Source organism: Microcebus murinus, chromosome 26, assembly GCF_040939455.1.
Source record: "Microcebus murinus isolate Inina chromosome 26, M.murinus_Inina_mat1.0, whole genome shotgun sequence".
In the NCBI taxonomy this organism is placed as follows: Eukaryota; Metazoa; Chordata; class Mammalia; order Primates; family Cheirogaleidae; genus Microcebus; species Microcebus murinus.
In genome coordinates, this window is record NC_134129.1 from 17,628,851 (window position 1) to 17,642,756 (window position 13,906).

A 13,906-nucleotide genomic window follows, 5' to 3' on the forward strand; every position below is an offset into this window, starting at 1 on the left:
CAGCTGGCATCTGGTGGGGTGAGTGACCTCGCTTCTGGGATCTACGGCCAGAGGCACTCTCGCAGCCTGGCTCTGATGCCATTTTGCACGTCCCGAATCTTCGCCACCTGGAGATAAACTGTGAACTGAAATATATTTTTTAAATTTTTTTTGTCACCAAAACGTTTGTATGAACTGAAATATTTTTTTTGTTTGTTTTTGAGACAGAGTCTCGCTTTGTTGCCCAGGCTAGAGTGAGTGCCGTGGTGTTAGCCTGGCTCACAGCAACCTCCAACTCCTGGGCTCAAGCGATCCTCCTGCCTCAGCCTCCCGAGTAGCTGGGACTACAGGCATGCGCCACCGTGCCCGGCTAATTTTTTCTATATATTTTTAGTTGGGCAATTAATTTATTTCTATTTATAGTAGAGACGGGGTCTCGTTCTTGCTCAGGCTGGTTTCGAACTCCTGACTTCGAGTAATCCTCCTGCCTCAGCCTCCCGAGTAGCTGGGACTACAGGCAGGCACCACCACGCCTGGCTGATTTTTTCTATATATATTAGTTGGCCAATTAATTTCTTTCTATTTATAGTAGAGACGGGGTCTGGCTCTTGCTCAGGCTAGTCTCGAACTCATGTCCTCGAGCAATCTTCCCGCCTTGGCCTCCCAGAGTGCTGGGATCACAGGCGTGAGCCACCGGCCCGGCCTGAACTGAAATATTTTAATACTTCCCTGGAGGGGTCGGATAGAACCTCATGGGTTGCAGGGCTCCGTCTATAGTCCTCACTAAGACTTCTGAGTAAAACTAACTTTATTATTTTATTTTTTAAATTATTAGTTTTAAAATATTTTTTGTGATTTTTGTTTTCTTAATTGGCCTCCTGGGCCAGAACTGCAATAAAACTAACTTTAATTCTTTTTTTTGTGTGGCAGAGTCTCACTCTGTTGCCCAGCCTAGAGTGAGTGCAATGGCCTCAGCCTAGCTCACAGCAACCTCCAACTCCTGGGCTCAAGCAATCCTCCTGCCTCAGCCTCCCGAGCAGCTGGGACTACAGGCATGCACCACCATGCCCGGCTAATTTCTTCTATATATATATATATTTTTTTTTTTAGTTGTTCAGATAATTTCTTTCTAATTTTAGTAGAGATGGGGGTCTCGCTCTTGCTCAGGCTGGTCTCGAACTCCTGACCTCCAGCGATCCTCCCGACTCGGACTCCCAGAGTATCACAGACGTGAGCCACCTTGCCCAGCCCTAACTTTAATTCTTTAAAAGCTTAATTTTTCCCCCCTTTAGTCAACCATCACTTTTATTGTCTTTCTCCCCATATTACAATAAAAGCTCTTTGAGGGTGGATCCCTTTTTTTGTAAGCCTGGAGCAGTTGGTGGCATAAAAGGACACATTTGGGTGAGTCGGGACAGCAGGGGTTAAGAGCAGAGATGGCAGAGGATTTGTCGCCTTGCTTGTCAATTTACTAGCTGGGTGACTTTGGGCAAGTTATTTAACTTCTCTGTGCCTCCCTTTCACCGTAGGTACAAACAGGGGGTTCTGATAATATAGACTTCACGGAAGTTTAAAAAAAAATTCTTTTTTTATTCTTTTATTTTTTTCCAAATTTATTTAATTTTTTTCTTTTTTATTTGATTTTTTTTTTATTAACCTGATAACGCGGTCATTATACACAGAAGTTTTAATGCATGTAGAGTTCCCAGCACAATGCCTGCCACCCAGTGCGTCTCATGTGAATGTTTTCTGCCACTCAAGGGATGAATGACGTGTCAACAACACATCGCTGGCGACAGTGGCTCTCTCCGGGCTCCCTCGGGTTGGACAATGAACCGACTTATTCTTCTGGGAGAACTGGCCCGTCGGGTCCACGCGCAGCGCCACCCACCTGGCCCGCCAGGGCTTGGCCGAAGGGGAGGCGTGTCCGCGACTGCGACGGGGCGCCTGGTCACCGTGTCGCCCCCAGGTGGCACTGCTCGCGGGGCGAGGACCCCGGGCCCGGGGAGGCTCCGCGCTGCGTCCGGGAGCAGAGGGGACGCGCCCTGGGTCACCGCCCTGGGTCACCGCCGCGGGTGGCCTTGGAGTGGCTCGCCGGGCGCGCTCGGGGACCGGGGAGGGGACTTCTTGGAGCGACAGGGGCGGCGCGCGCAGGGCCGGGCGGGGGCGGGGGCGGGACCCACCGAGTGCGCTCGGGGACCGGGGAGGGGACTTCTTGGAGTGACAGGGGCGGCGCGCGCAGGGCGGGGCGGGGTGGGACCCACCGGGTGCGCTCGGGGACCGGGGAGGGGACTTCTTGGAGCGACAAGGGCGGCGCGCGCAGGGCAGGTCGGGGCGGGGCGGGACCCACCGAGTGCGCTCGGGGACCGGGGAGGGGACTTCTTGGAGCGACAGGGGCGGCGCGCGCAGGGCAGGGCGGGGCGGGGCGGGACCCACCGGGCGCTCTCGGGGACTGGGGAGGGGACTTCTTGGAGTGACAGGGGTGACGCGCGCAGGGCCGGGCGGGGCGGGGCGGGACCCACCGGGTGCGCTTGGGGACCGGGGAGGGGACTTCTTCGAGTGACAGGGGTGACGCGCGCAGGGCAGGGCCGGGCGGGGAGGGACCCACCGAGTGCGCTCGGGGACTGGGGAGGGGACTTCTTGGAGTGACAGGGGCGGCGCGCGCAGGGCAGGGCGGGGCGGGGCGGGACCCACCGGGTGCGCTCGGGGACTGGGGAGGGGACTTCTTGGAGTGACAGGGGTGACGCGCGCAGGGCAGGGCCGGGCGGGGAGGGACCCACCGGGTGTGCTCGGGGCCTGGGGAGGGGACTTCTTGGAGTGACAGGGGCGGCGCGCGCAGGGCAGGGCGGGGCGGGGCGGGACCCACCGGGTGCGCTTGGGGACCGGGGAGGGGACTTCTTGGAGTGACTGGGGTGACGCGCGCAGGGCCGGGCGGGGCGGGACCGTCGGGGGCGGGGACCAGGGCGCCGGGCTCCGGCTCGGCGTCGCCGGGTGTCGCTCGCACTCTCCGGCTCGGTCCAGCAGGTGAGCGCGCCGCGGGCCCGCGGGGACCCGGCGGGGACCTGGGGACTCCGCGCGGGGAGGGCGCGGGACGGGGGCGGGCGCGGCGACGGGGGCTTCCACGCGTGCAGAGACCGACCCTGGAGGACTGGGGACGGGGATGTCCCCTCCGCGCTGCGGTGCGCGGGCGCGCCAGGTGAGCGAGCGTCCCCTCCTGCCCGGGACGGAGCGACAGGTGCGCGCCCCGCTTGGCCGCCGCCTCCCGCCTCCCCGGCTCGGGCGCCGTCTCTCCCGCAAGGAGCGGCCACCCCCGTCCCCTCGGGGGTTCCAGGGCCGAGGCCACCGGGCGGCAGGTCCAGCGCCGGGTCCGCGCCCCAAGTGCGCGGCGGGCTTGCTTCCTCCTCCGGGGTCGGGTGGGCGGCCGCGCAGTCTTGATCGAAAGCCGCCGGCGGTGTAGACGGAGATGTTCCACAGGCGCACGTGTCAAGTTCACATTTCTTCCCCCGCCCCCATCCCCCTGGAAAACTGTGTCTGAATCTTGAAAACCGGGGCTGGGCGAATATTTGCACTTATTGGAAAAACTCGAACTTGACCCACCCTGGAACTTGAACTTGACCCCTAGCCCTCAAATCCAAAATTTCCTTTTGATGTGTGTGTGATTTTTTCCTTTCTTGGACAAATAACGCGTTTGCTGGGTACCAGGTTGGGAAGTAACCTCATCCATTGATTGCAAATTCTTTGGAAACCGGAGTATTTGATTAGCACGGTTGATCTCAATGTTAACTTGGAATTAGCGGGGCGGCTGGTGGCCGAGTGGGTTTGAAGCTTATCCAACACAGTTGCAAGTTCTGCACTTAAGCCCTGTATTTTTCCAGTGAGCGCTCATTTTCCCTCTTAGGAAATTCTGAGTATTTATTTACTTCTAGATTATTCTCTACTGAAGAGCTGGGTCGGGGGAACCCCCATCAAACCGGCAGATCTTCCAAATAAATTTTGGGATTTAACAGATGAGTTAGATCAGTTTGTGATACTGGCAGCTCCTTTTCCTTTTTATTTTTTTTTTTGAGACAGAATCTCACTTTGTTGCCCAGACTAGAGTGAGTGCGGTGGCGTCAGCCTCACTCACAGCAACCTCCAACTCCTGGGCTCAAGCGATCCTCCTGCCTCAGCCTCCCGAGTAGCTGGGACTGCAGGCATGCGCCACCATGCCCAGCTAATTTTTTGTATATATATATATTTTTTAGTTGGCTAATAACTTCTTTCTATTTATAGTAGAGATGGGGTCTTGCTCTTGCTCAGGCTGGTTTCGAACTCCTGACCTCGAGCGATCCTCCTGCCTCGGCCTCCCAGAGTGCTAGGATGCCAGGCGTGAGCCACCATGCCCGGCCAGCTCCTTAGTTCTCAAAACGGTAGTACACACATGTAATGTGTGTGGACTGCCAAGGTTTATATGTACACAAGGAAAAGAAAAGTGTGGTAATTTTTACTTTCTGTATTTGCAAGTATTTTTTAATGTAGTTACATTTTCAGCATTTATGAAAGACATATTCCCCATCCTTCTTTCTCCATTCTCCAATTAATCGGATCAATCTATTACTACTCTTGCCAACTCAGGACGCTTATTAGAGTGTGTTTATGGTAATGATCTTGATTCTTCCCACAAGGACATGTACATTCTGGGCTGTGGAATTGTGTAGGGCGAGTGTAAACACGTGCAAATCGGTTGGCAACACCTCTGCCCCATTAGGTCCCTGCGCTAGAACTGTCATGCCTTCCAAACAGGAAAGGATATGGAATATTCGCGAATGCTCTAGCAGTTTCAGCCCACTTTATTCTGTGTCAGGATATGGTCATGTTGTCTCAGTAGCTAGTTACTCCAGGGCAGGGACTGTGTGTCACCAAACCCCGGGAAAGCTCAGGTAATGGCAACTTTTACTTCCCAAAGTTGACCCTCGATGGGGGTTGTGGCCTACTTCTAAGCTTGAGGAGGAATGACTGGCCCGGCCACCTTCCTTGGGCACCCAGAGTGCTGGGAGCCTGGGCCTTGGGCCTGTGACCACACCTCTGCCTAAAGGTTCCTCCAGGTTGACCACATTGGTGCCTGTCCTCCCCGGCCCAGCTCTGCCAGCTGTGTGGCCGCCACCTCGCCACTTCCCACGTTCCCACCGCTAGGGACAATCACCTTTCTGCTCAGGGTAGGCAGGTGTGGTCCACAGAGTCAGAGGGGTGCTGGGTCCCCTGCGGGTGCTGAGTAAGTGTCTGTTGACTACAGTGTCGCTTGGTTCAGAGCCTTTCTTGAGCTCTCCTGTTGTCCACGGTGCTTCAGGCCAAGTGGAGTAACTGAAGCTGAACCCAGATCCCAGGCCTTGGAGGTGGCCACTATGCTTAGATTGGGGTCATGTATTGGGCATTCAGTTATGTTAGAAAGGAGTAGGCCGGGTGCAATGGCTCACGCTTGTCATCCTAGCACTCTTGGAGGCCGAGGCAGGAGGATCGCTCTCAAGGTCAGGAGTTCGAATCCAGCCTGAGCAAGAGCGAGACCTTGTCCATCTCTACTAAAAATAGAAAGAAATTGATTGGCCAACTAAAAATATATATAGAAAAAATGAGCCGGGCATGGTGGTGCATGCCTGTAGTCCCAGCTACTGGGGAGGCTGAGGCAGGAGGATCGCTTGAGCCCAGGAGTTGGAGGTTGCTGGGAGCTAGGCTGACGCCACGGCACTCTAGCCTGGGCAACAGAGTGAGACTTTGTCTAAAAAAGAAAGAAAGGAGTAAAATTGGCTCATGGTCACTGGCAATTTGTAAGATTATCCTGTATCATATGATTATGCCATTATACAGCTTTGTTGAAAAGGAAAAAAAAAACAACCCAGAGGAGAGGGGCTTGGTAGTTCCTTCTACTTCCAAACGTGCCTACACCTGGCCTTGCCTTTTTATCTCTGCCCTGGCTCAAGGATTAGATTTTAACTGTTCCTTTCTTGGATTGGAATGATAACTATTAATTTCTCCACCATATTGAACTGCTCAGAGTTCAAACGACCACAGCTATTGTGGTCTGGGTGTACAGAGTTACATTTATTTTTTTGTTTTGTTTAGAGGAACTGAGGATGGAATTTTTCAAAACAGATTGTTTTTAGGGAAACAAAGAAAAAGCAAACCGATGTAAAAATCTGTGGGCATGGAAGCCAGTGTGTTTTGTTTTGTTCTGTTCTTTTAGCTTAAACTTTGGTTCAAGTTACATTTCTCTTTCTTCAAAAACAACTGCTTGTAATTCTTTGTTGTTTATTACGCGTAGTTCATGTTTCTTGAGTTTTTTCCATTTTAAGCATTATCTGTTGAGTTCTTGCTGTGAAAGATGATGACTTGGCTCTCTTTTTCCTTCCAAAACCCGGACATAAGGACGGCTTCCCTATTTTTCCATCATTGCAGTAGTTTAAACAGAATTTTGTTTAATGGGTAGCTCAAAATCCATGGCTAAGCCAAGCACAGCTATGTTTTTCTTGGAGGTAGTAACTGATTTGTTTGTTCATTTTGTACTCATCGTTAATTCAACCCACAACCCTTGGCTAGTTTTCTAAATTCTCGCTCAAATGCACCAAGTAGTCTTATCAATTTCATTTTTCCCAAGAGGATGCCGGTGAGCCCCTTGGCTTGCTGTCATCAATCTGGACTTGTTGCCTTCTACCCATGGGGCGCAGCTGCGAACCTTAGGCCCTCCCTTCATCACCATCCTGTCATCTGCCTCCCGTCTTGGATCTCCTGGTACCTGGAGCCTTCTCCATTTTGGTAGACCAAATGGAGTTTTGGTACATTGCATCCTCAGCGAGCTTTCTGGAAAAGCATGCATAGCATGTCTGATTTCCTGAGACTCTGAATGCCTGAAAATATCCATCTTCTACTCACAATCGATAGTTTTGTCAAATGTAGGATTCTAGGATGGCAATATTGAAGGCATTGCTCCATGGCCTTCTAGCTTTGCGGTGCTGCGTTATGACACGCAGAACTGTTCTGATGCCTCAATTTTTGTCTGTAATCTATGTACAGGTTACCCACCTGCTGTGTCTTCTCTGGAAGTTTATATTAACAGGATTTTCTTTTATTTCTTTTCTTTTCTTTTTTTTTTTTTTTGAGACAGAGTCTCACTCTGTTGCCCGGGCTAGAGTGAGTGCCGTGGCGTCAGCCTCGCTCACAGCAACCTCCAACTCCTGGGCTCAGGCGATCCTCCTGCCTCAGCCTCCCAAGTAGCTGGGACTACAGGCATGCGCCACCATGCCCGGCTAATTTTTTTTTTTTTGTATGTATTTTTAGTTGGCCAATTAACTTCTTTCTATTTTTTAGTAGAGTTGGGGGTCTTGCTCTTGCTGAGGCTGGTCTCGAACTCCTGACCTTCAGTGATCCGCCCACCTTGGCCTCCCAGAGTGCTAGGATGACAGACGTGAGCCACGATTAATTTCTTTCTATTTTTTAGTAGAGTTAGGGCCTCTCACTCTTGCTCAGGCTGGTCTCGAACTCCTGACCTTGAGCGGTCCTCCCTCCTGGGCCTCCCAGAGTGCTGGGATGACAGGCGTGAGCCACCGCGCTCACCCCAGTCACTTTACATCGACAGGTTTTATGGTTAGGCACAGAGGAATGATGACAAGCGTTACCTTCCATTGAATAAGAGGAAGCTTTGTTCCGAAGCCATCTTACCTGTGCAGAAAAGCAACGCTCTGTGGTCCCATGATGAAGGTTAAGCATTGGGAACACGGAAAACAGGAGTGCTGGCAGTGACTAGGATGGAGCAGGTGCACAAGTCACTTTATCTCCGCAGGATGACAGCGAGGGGTGAGCTGGTTAGAAAAACCTTCAGCCTGTCCCAGTGGGTGTCAGCAGGAACCAACGCTTGGCCAGTGGGGATTTTGCAGCGATCTTTCCTCCCACTGTGCTTCCATGAACATCCTTCCCTTTTCTAAATAAAAGCTTTGAAATCATTACAACCCCTCTCTCCTCGCAGCATGGCTTCTGTTTAATGTGCCGAGTGCTTCACGGAAGTTCTTTTTGTCCTCCCAGCTGGATTTTGAACGCTCCTGGGGAAAGCACACAACCTCAGTAACTACTTCGTCAGTGTCTTGAATGAATTTTCCAGATAATTCTGGACACTTTGCACTTAAGAAAAAAAAGATATTTTGGCCGGGCGCGGTGGCTCATGCCTGTCATGCTAGCACTCTGGGAGGCCGAGGCTGGAGGATCGCTCAAGGTCAGGAGTTCGAGACCAGCCTGAGCAAGAGCAAGACCCTGTCTCTACTAAAAAAAATAGAAAGAAATTAATTGGCCAACTAATATATATATATATATATATATATATATATATATATTCATTCTATCTATCTATCTATCTATCTATCTATCTATCTATCTATCTATCTATCTATCTATCATTTATCTATCTGTACAAAAAATTAGCCAGGCATGGTGGCCCATGCCTGTAGTCCCAGCTACTCGGGAGGCTGAGGCAGGAGGATCGCTTGAGCCTCGGACTTGGAGGTTGCTGTGAGCTAGGCTAATTCCATGGCACTCTAGTTCGGGCAACAGAGTGAGACTCTGTCTCAAAAAAAAAAAAAAAAAAGATATTTGGTCATAATTATCCAAGTTGTATCCAACAACCTAAATTCCTTATTATAGTTTCACTTCACTTTGGCTGTATAAAGTGAAGGACAGAGTTTTCAACTTGTTTCTTATTTGATTTAGACATGTTCCTTGCTGAAACATTCTTGAAAAGACAATGTATTATTATTATTTTCCATCCATATATTTCTTCTTAGCATAGTGTTGTCACTGTGTTGGTTTTTATGGCAAAGAATGGCTTTCGAGAAAGGGAGGGAACTACGTGCTGGGTAGACTGATCAGTGGGTTTTATATCCCTCAAGAAGGAGGCCTTTTGTTTGGATTTCAACAGTATATGTTTTTCCCTTTTGTAACCATGTTCCTTATTTTTCAAGGTTAAAAGCTCTTGAAATGCTTACTACAAAGTACCAAAGTGACAGACTTTAAATTATCATATTCTATATGAGATGCTTATCATGCAAAAACTCCCTGTCAAATATCCTACCCCCTTTATTTTTAATCTTGGTGACATTCTAACCTGATTTATTAGGAAAAAAACTTTAATTTATTGTTTTGTTCTGTATGGGGTTCCAACAGTGTCTTTTTTTTTTTTTTTTTTTGAGACAGAGTCTCACTCTGTTGCCCAGGCTAGAGTGAGTGCCGTGGCGTCAGTCTGGCTCACAGCAACCTCCAACTCCTGGGCTCAAGCGATCCTCCTGCCTCAGCCTCCCGAGTAGCTGGGACTACAGGCATGCGCCACCATGCCCGGCTCATTTTTTCTATATATATCTTAGTTGGCCAATTAATTTCTTTCTATTTATAATAGAGATGGGGTCTCGCTCTTGCTCAGGCTGGTTTCGAACTCCTGACCTTGAGCGATCCTCCCGCCTCAGCCTCCCAGAGTGCTAGGATTACAGGCGTGAGCCACCACGCCTGGCTCCAACAGTGTCTTTTGTGTTACTATTTGTTTGGAAAACTCTCATGTTCTTATATATTATGTTTCGGTCATGACTTGTGGGATGTCCACATGACTTCTCCAAAAATGAAATTGTGGCTTTCTTTCTCCTATAAAGGAGTGATTTCAAGTTTCATTTTTCTCCCAATATGATCTAAGCATGCAGTGAAGTTAGTTTTTGCCCTTAGGGTTATTCTTGATTTGTAGGAGGCAGTTGGTTACTTTATTTTTCTGCTTTGGATGATAAAAAATACTTGATCTTTTAACCATACAGAGAAACAGAAATACGACTTACCTGGATTATGAAAGCTGTCAGATACGTAAATTTAGGTACGTGTGCTTTTAAATTTTTGTACGGATTGTTGATTTCTTTGTCATATATTTAAACCAGCTATCATAATGTTGCATTGAAGAATTCTTGTTTGTAAGTTCTGTAGTGTTAGCCAGAAGATGTTTTCTAGACTAAGATCTATTGTCACATCCTCCTGCCTCCCTGACAGCAAGGATAGATCTCTGGATGCCACCAAGGTTCTTGGACTCTCATTGTCCTCCTGGATTCTCCTTGCTATTGTTAAAAAAAAAAAAATGTTATTTGTAGAGTTTTATATATTCCTTGTTAGAAGATATAAACAACACTGAAGCTTACAAGGAAGAAATTAAAAATAACCCCAAAACCATTCCATAGAGAGAGAATGTTTGTGAACCCCCCTCAGCCATGTCTATCAGCATTTTTGACTTTTAAAAAAATCTTTAGCAACCTTCTAGAAAATACTTAAGGAGCAATACATACCACTGTTTATGTAACTCCAAATTCTATAGTCTTTCTTTATGTGCATGTGGTTACTTTATTAGGTTATAATCAGTTCATGCATAATTTTCTTAGGGTGACATTATTTCACATGAGCATTTTCTTATAGGAATGATTATCGTGTTTAATAGCTAGCTGATATTTTGTCATGTTAATATACAATGGTATTTTGGGCCACTCCCCAATTGTTGAATATTTAGATTGTTTTCCTTTTTTTTTTTTTTTTTAATACATAGTGTTGCTATACTTTTTTCCCTTTCGAGAATTATCTACTTGAGGAATATTTCTCAAAATACCGCTCTGGGATTAAAGATTTCTAGCTTCTATTCATCATCTTGATTAGTCATTAGATAACTGGTTAGCTCTATGAAGTTTCTGTTATCCTCTTTTTTGTCTTGGTGGATGGGTAGTATCTGTGTTGTGTAAACAAGGACAGGTTTAGCTAGAATCCTTGAGGCCCTGTTTTGTACAGATAATGAAACCAGGGGAATCTGACAGGTCCGTTTTCAGAGGCTGTGTCCTAGCTGGTAATGTCTATAGCCCCGTTTCGTTTCATCGGATGTCTGGGGAGAAAAGTTTCCAACGATGAGTAGCAAAAGGTGATGAGGTTGCTATGGTAACTGGGCAAGTGCATTTGACCTGGTACCTGGTCCAGAGTCTACGAGCCTTGCTGGGAAGTGGGGAAGGCATCATACGTCTTTAGAAAATTCCAGCTCTCCCACCCTTCACTGCTTGAGCAATCAGGACTCAGTTAGGTGTGTAAGGCAACCGGCAACATTCCAGAACTCTGCATCTATGTAACTTTCTTGATAAGAACTACCGCAGAGTGAATTCCTGTGCAGATCTTTCCTTTGCCATCTTCCTGGCTTCTAATCTTTAAAGCCTCAGGTGGATTTCTTAGTCAACTGTCATCTGGAATTTTGTTCCTGGGCTCCAGGCTTTTTCCATGTATTAAACAAAGCACAGAGACATATAATTAACAGTCCACTTCAGAAGGATTTATGGCCTAATGCTTGTAAAGGACTTTGAGCTTTTCTGAGGGTGATTTATACACATTTATGAATAATGAGATGGCTTGCTCCATTTGGCAAAAAGCATCTATATTATGCCCATTTTACAGATGAGAAGAGAGAGAGAGAGCCTCAGAGGATAATGGCTTGCTGAGAATCAGATGGCAAATTTAATATATAGTGTCTTTGGAATTTTTCTTGGACTATGTGGAAAAAGTAGAATCTAAAATAAATTCTGCATGAGTGTACGCTTAGGGTAAGTAGAGGTATGGTGTTTTAAGCAAATACAACATTTTTGGGAGACAGACTACTTCCTCGTAAGGGGGACTCATGTTTGACAAATTCACTAGTGTCCTTAAAGAGCATTAAATAAATAAGGAAGCCAGGGATAAACTGTGATTTTCAAATTGATTTCGAAAAGACTCCACACAAAATCTGTTCAATTAATTGGGGGAAATATTTTTAAAAATCACGACTCAGGAGGGAGCTAAAAGAACAAAGGTTTGGTGCAGATGGACATTTCTCGGATGTGATTGAATTAGCCTATTATTTAAAAAAAAATAAATAAAGGTGTAGAAGAGTGAGTAACTCCGTTTACAGTCAACACACACCTTTTGGGTCATTAAACAGCCAAACTGCTGATCCTAATTTAGGCTGTATATGCGAATTGGCAGAGAAGTGGTAAAGAATGCTTTTAGGTAAAATGAATCCTTCTGTGTGTGCAGATTTACATTTTGATTTCTGACTCCAGAAAGACATTCAGATAGTATAAACCCTTAACTGGGGACATTCACTAAAAATGTACGACTTGGAACAAAAATTGCTAACTAAATCTTAGTTGTCATCGCAAATAATTCAGGAATGCCAGTTTGCACGATGCTTCAGCATCCGAGGTGATTTCTGCAGTCTCCATCAATGTACCTTCGAGGCATAATGGATTGAGGAAGCACGTGCATTTTTATCGATGGCATGCAAGATGGGAGGGAAATCCTCCAACTCTTCAGTCTAGAAAGATACATGAGTCTAGAAAAGACAAATGCAGACAGAGTGTGCACTCTTGTACCGGCACCATGGCAAACTGAGCTAAATAATCCAAATGAAGCCATTCATTTGTACCTTCTTAATTCCCAAATGACAATTGAAAATGTTTATGGGGCACTGAGGTGGGGCAGTTCCACGCTGAGCTCTGTACGTGGATTGTCATGTTTAATCCTCCAGGCAACCCAACGAGGTGGATAAGATTATTTTGAGCATTTCACAGAGGAAGAGGCTGAAGTTCAGGCAGGCTCTGTAATGGCTGTAGGTGGTGAGTGGTGGGCTTGGCGTTCAGATCAGTGCCATCTGAGTCCAGAGCTATCTTACAAGTTCCACTTTCTGAGCTGTGCTCCTCTCCTCTGCTGGTCATATTTTCCTCTCCTGGTAAACAGAATTGGACAACCTAGGACTAAATATTAAGCCCTGCTTCCAACAAAACCAAAGCAATCAGTTTCTCTGGGTTTCGCCCCAAGCCCCTTGACTCTAGAGACCCTAACATGTTTTCATAGCAGCTGTGTCCAATAGAAATATTCTGTGCACCACATGTGTGATTCAAAATTTTCTAGTGGCCACCTTAGAAAAGGAAAAAGCAACAGGTGAAATGCATTTTAATAATATTTTATGTAACCAATATATAACACTATTACAATTTCACCATGAAATCATATAAACATTATTATTGAGATACTAGAAACAACTCTGGGGAAATACAATGCAATGCATCTTTGGTAACTTAGCAGTGGAAACAGTGAGATGCACTTCTACCAAACAATACAGTTGTGATGAATGCAAATATATTTTATACTGCTTCACTTTTTTTTTTTTTTTTTGAGACACAGTCTCACTCTGTTGCCCGGGTTAGAGTGCCGTGGCGTCAGCCTAGCTCACAGCAACCTCAAACTCCTGGGCTCAAGCGATCCTCCTGCCTCAGCCTCCCGAGTAGTTGGGACTACAGGCATGCGCCACCACGCCCGGCTCATTTTTTCTGTATATTTTTAGTTGGCCAATTTCTTTCTATTTTTAGTAGAGACAGAGTCTCGCTCTTGCTCAAGCTGGTCTTGGACTCCTGACCTAGAGTGATCCTCCCGCCTCGGCCTCCCAGACTGCTAGGATTACAGGTGTGAGCCACTGCACCTGGCCGTTTTATACTGCTTCAGTTTTAAATTTTAAATTCATGTTTATCAAAAGTAAATAAAAGAAAGAATTCAGTTTCTCAGCTTCAGTAGCTACATTTTGAGTGCTTGTTAGTTACTGGTGGCAAGTGGCTGTCATATTGTATAGTGCAGCTGTGTAGCCAATGACACTCTCTGTGTCCCTGCCTGGGACTCAAAGTACGGAAGCAGCCTTGGTCCCCCTCTCTTCCCCACGAAATAACATCCCAGAGCCATGGTCACTGTCCATAGTGGCTTATCTTGGAGCCATATGTGATTTATTCAGAATTGTATTCCCAGTGCTTGGTGCACAATAGGTATCCAACGCATTTTTTTTTTTTTTTTGAGACAGAGTCTCACTCTGTTGCCCGGGCTAGAGTGAGTG

The 13,906-nt window shown here is 47.1% G+C and overlaps 1 protein-coding gene across 1 annotated transcript in view; it reads left to right on the plus strand.

The window, feature by feature from the left end:
- Positions 1-2,920: 2,920 nt before the first annotated feature.
- TEC (tec protein tyrosine kinase) overlaps positions 2,921-13,906 on the plus strand; it is an 82,106-nt gene continuing 71,120 nt past the window's right edge. The window contains exon 1 of the mRNA XM_075997800.1: positions 2,921-3,003. The gene's annotated coding sequence lies outside the window, so the exon portion shown is untranslated. The remainder of the gene's footprint in view (positions 3,004-13,906) is intronic.